The sequence below is a fragment of the Crocodylus porosus genome, unplaced genomic scaffold, assembly GCF_001723895.1.
Source record: "Crocodylus porosus isolate Cpor-Errol unplaced genomic scaffold, CroPor_comp1, whole genome shotgun sequence".
NCBI lineage: Eukaryota > Metazoa > Chordata > Crocodylia > Crocodylidae > Crocodylus > Crocodylus porosus.
Window position 1 is genome coordinate 43,104,965 of NW_017728906.1, and position 4,895 is coordinate 43,109,859.

The 4,895-nt window shown below is 46.1% G+C and overlaps 1 long non-coding RNA gene across 1 annotated transcript in view; it reads right to left on the reverse strand.

Moving 5' to 3' along the window:
• Positions 1 to 604: 604 nt before the first annotated feature.
• LOC109305857 overlaps positions 605 to 4,895 on the reverse strand; it is a 20,875-nt gene continuing 16,584 nt past the window's right edge. Inside the window, exon 3 of the long non-coding RNA XR_002099736.1 lies at positions 605 to 616. This is a non-coding gene — a long non-coding RNA (uncharacterized LOC109305857). The remainder of the gene's footprint in view (positions 617 to 4,895) is intronic.

Sequence of the window (4,895 nt, forward strand, 5' to 3'; positions counted from 1 at the left end):
GGAGGGTCATACGCGAGGTATAGGCAGTCATTCTTGTATCCTGTATAGGAAGTCATTCTTGTATCCTGGTGAAGCTTCACCTTTGAGTAGGGTGTCCAGCTTTGTGTAGAAAGATGTAGACAACATGGGAAGAGGCTAATGGAGAGAAAATTATTAGCGGTTTAGAAAATATGGCATATAAGGAACAACTGTGATTTTTTTTTTTAAGTTTGGATAAGAGGATGGGGTTGAGGGATTTAATAACAGTCTTCAAATATAAAATATAAAAGGGTTTGTTATACAAAGGAAAGTTGTTATAAAGAGGATGGTGACCAGTTGCTGTCTGTCTACAGGACAAAAAATAAGGCTTTGACAAGAGCAATTTACATTAGCTATAAGGACAAGTTTCTTAACTGTGAGCGTGATTTAGTCTTGGAACAGATTACGTAGAGAGGTTAACTTAACATTCAGTGTTAAGTTTAGGTTAACAAGCAGTGGTTGATTTGGATGGTGTAGGCTGGGATGATTCTGCTTTTGAGCAGGGGGATTGGACTAGGTGACCTCCTGATGTCCCTCCCAGCCATATTTTTCTATTATTCTAACACCACCCCACCCTCCAATCTGTGCAACAGTGGTACTTAACTTTTTGGTGCCACAGGCCAGATGAGTGGTGTGGGTCCAATCAAGCCTCAAGCTGACAGCTGATTCAGGACTCCATGCTGCCTCCCTCAACCCCATGACACCTAATTTGGGCCCTGTGCTGGCTCCTACCGGCCCTTGTGTACCTGGTTGGGGCCTGGGTCACCTCTGTGTGTCAGTCTAGCTTGTCAATCTGGCCTGTAGGGCTCCCTACAAGTCCAGAAATTTGGTGGCAAGGGAATGGCAATTGCTGTCACTGCTCTCCCACCATCAACTTTGTGCACCTATGGAAACTTCTGCAGGCCAGATGGCTTGGCTCTGTGGGCCGGATCTAGCCTGTGGGCTGGGGGTTGAGCATCCTTGCCCTACCACATTTACACTTGATTATGTTAAATTGGCTTCTTTTTGTAACAGTGGCTACTGCCCAGAACTGGACTAGAGATTAGGTCCATCACTGCACTAAGCTGCATTACAGTAACCTTTGGTAGAAATGGCAAACCAACTGCAAAAAAGGCCCTGAAACTTATCAGTCACAAGCTGTTCAGTTTTGTCTAGATGGGATAAAATGAGCATATGTGTTACAGCAGCTGTACCCAACAGTTTATCTAAGAAGCAGGATAAACCAGCCTGTGCTGAACTTCAGTGGGCGACAGCTAGACTGGTAACAGTAGCAAAGTGACATTAGGGATCCCTGCACTGTGTTACACTCACTGCAGTGTCTGGGTTGTAGTCATATCCTTAATAAGTATATTCATGCTAAATATTGAAGATTTCATAACTGCAACTTGAGAACCTTCTGATATAATTGTATAACAAAAAAATCTTACAAATCCTAGTCTATCAAAAGTCATCTAGCTTATTGATTGGTTTAGTTTGTCTGTTCAGGTAGAGCAGATGACTAGGCAGTGGAGACATGGTCAGTGGTTATTAGTAGTAAATATGGGCCTCTAATATATGGCGGGAAGAGAAATAAGGGATGTGTAATGGACTTTTTGTTCAATATAAGAAAAATAGAAAAAATTCTGTCCCTTTGCTTCCCATTCCATTTGCCATCAGGCAAATGTTCATTCTACTGTAGGAGTCCCTGCAGAGGGGTCTGTAGGCAGGCATGTCAAACTCACTCTGGGCTGGATTTGGGACTCCTTGCAGACTGGATCTGATACAGGATGCTCCCAATTCCCAGTAGCCAGTGGTAGCCCAGTAGGCCAGAGGAAGTGACTCCATGGGCTGGATATGGTCTAGAGGATAGATCACAATGTTGCTTCCTATCAACACCAGTACATAGTAGAGATAAAGGAAGGCTGAATCTGGCTTTAACATGAAAAAGTAAATAGCATTGTATTGGTGCATCTGGCTAATGTATGGATGAGCGGAAGGATGGTGTAATGGGGACTGTGTGTCAGATGGGCTACAAAATCTAAATTGCTTCTCGTGCTGTAGTCCATACATTATAGAGAGTCCTTTAACATGTTCTGTTATAACAGCTGTAAAGTATTAAAAATTACCGTTTCTCATCTTAAACATGAAGTCACTAAATGTTCTCCGAGCCCCTGCTCTGTGGAGATGGCAGATACTATGCTGGGCAGGCCAGAGCAGCTCTGACAAGAGCAAGGGGTGTGGGGGAAGAGGTCAGCTTGGCTACCTTTCTCTCAGTCCCTCCTATGCAACTCTAGGGACTCATTTCCACTATAGTCTGAGAGTATCACATAAGCTGAGAAATTTATTAACTTCAAGGGTAGTATGGAGGAGAGAGAAGTTAGGCTGCTTTCCTGTGTCTGTCTTCCTAACCCAGTGTGACTTTCCTGTTTCATCTTAATGCCCCCCTCCACCTCCTCCCACCTCACCCTTCCTGCTACATTTGATGCCTCTAGTAGTCCCTCACCTACTTCTAGAGAGTAGATAAAAGTGCCAAGCTGAATCCAGCATAAAGCACTAGATGCACATTCTGCCATTGGAGGATAATGACATTCTGCTGCCACCTGATCTCATTCATTCTGTAGCTCAAATGGTAGCAGTCCGTGCTAAGAAACTGTGGTTTAAATACTCCCTTATAAGAAAGCACCTAAGAAAACCTTTTTTTTATCTTTGTTCTTTTGGAGGAAAAAAACTCAAGGAAATCCCATGTTAAGATGTTTTACATAATGTTATTTTGCCTGTTTGACTGCAAACTAAAGTTAAGGAATGCCTGAGTTGTGGTTGTTCATGAATCCCTAGTTCATCTTCCTTATGCATATGCATTATGATTTTTAATGAAGTGTTCACATACAACTTTCTTTCCATGACTGCTTCCTCATTCATTGTGCAGGTTGGGTGTAGTAGATAATCAACGTAAAGTTGCATGGTTAGATGTGTAAACGTGGCATTTCCCAGTGTTGACAGGTTTATCTTTGTAACCTAATAGTCTTTCAATATTTTAATATGGAATATAGTTTTTGGGTATATGAATATTAAAATGTGTCTGCTGTATAAATCTGTTCTGTAAGATGTGGTATGTATATTTGACATGCTACTGCCTTTTCTTGTTTTCTTCCATACTTATGACTAAATTGATTTAAATTAATTTTAACTGCAGATACTGGTATAAGCGGCATATATAGAAAGTAACAAAGTGTTTCTAGTTAAGGGCCTTGTTACACATTGGACTTTGAGCTGCTCAAATATTGATTAGTTAATGGTGACTCAAGTTTGGAGCAGTTGCACCTTAAAGCTAAAACCTTCTCTGACTAACCCCCACCTGTACAGCCACTAGAGGGCTGGTTGATCTAGGCAGGGGTGTGAGAGATGGATTGAGGGGAAGGAAGGAGGAACATGAAGCTGGGAGGCAGAGAATTAATAGGATGGAGGTGGGTAATGAAATGGCAGGTGAAAAGGAAATGGTGGGGGGAGGTCAGCCACTGAAGAATAAAATAAAAAGAAGTAAGGAAAAAAATAATTTAAAATGAAATAGAGGCAGTAAATTTAAAAAAGGGTCTCATATTTTAATAATTTGGGATTGGGGTGTGGGTTGTGCTTCCTGGGGTGGCTAGGAGGTGGGAGCAGCAAGAGAAGGAAGGTGCTTTTGTGGGAGTTGCTGCCCCTGCCATGGTAAAGGAAGTCCCACCTCATGTGGACCTGATCCAGCCCCCTACCTTCTCCCCTCCCACCCTAGAACCAGGCCATGCCCTGTGACCTGGCTAGCTGTCATGTGCTCTGCAGGCTGTTTGCATGGGGTTGCACCCTGGTGGTGGGAAGGCCACACCCCAAGGAGGGGGAGTTGACTTGGTGCCAGAACCCTAGGCAGTAGAGTTCAGGAGATAGAAATTTTTTTCCATACGGAATAGGAGGATGGGAGAAGGGGACACTGCATTTTGGGATGTTGGAAGACTGAAACTTGGACAGCTCATGTATGGGGAGCAGCCACACATTAATGGAATGCAAGCTGGGCAAGATGGATCCAGGGATAAACTTGCACTGGAGTGGTGTAACTTTAAGATGCCTAACGTCCCAATGAGATCTCATAGGGCGCATCCAGACGAACACACACATGCTGCTTGCCCCGTCTCAAACTCCTTTCAGGCAGGGCAAGAGGCACATGCAGGAATGAAAAAAGGTTCCCTGTGCTGCAAGTTTGCAGCATAGGGAGAAAATTAGACCCCTGGATATCCAGGGGTCTGAAAAAACCGCTCCACAGAAGAGCAGAGCAAGGCACAGTGCCAGACCATGCCAGGGAGTCAGTCCTCCAAAAGAGACACTCTGGTGTCAGCCACAGTGTCTCTTTGTTCTCTTGCTGACTCCAGCCCCTGGTGTTGTCCAAGGCAAGTGTGTGTGTGTGTGTGTGGGGGGGGGAGTTGCGTTCATGTGTGTGGGTGGGTGAGGGGTGGCAGCAGGATGTGGGGGAGGTTGGGGAGTGGCAGGGAGGATGTCCCTGGGGCTGCGGGGGGGTATGGACCTGGCCCAGCCCCATGTGGCGCACAGACCCATGCCTCCCGGAGCTGTGTGACCTGCTCTAGTGCAAAGCCGAACTAGCGAGCCACACGGGGCTGGCCCGGGTCCCACTGCACCGCAGTGGGGCAGAGGCAGGACCTGGTGTGGGAACTGTGCACCACACCCAGCTGGGTCCTGACCCTGGGGCCCCTCTGCTGCCCAGCCAGGCCAGGCCCTTGGTGGCAGGACCCAGCGCAGCATGCAGGGACTGCGTGCCAGGCCAGGTCCTGCTGCCATGGCTCAGAGCACTCCACTCCTGCTGCTGCTGCTGCTGCTGCTGCTGCTATAGGTAAGTTATGGGCCTTGGGTGGTGG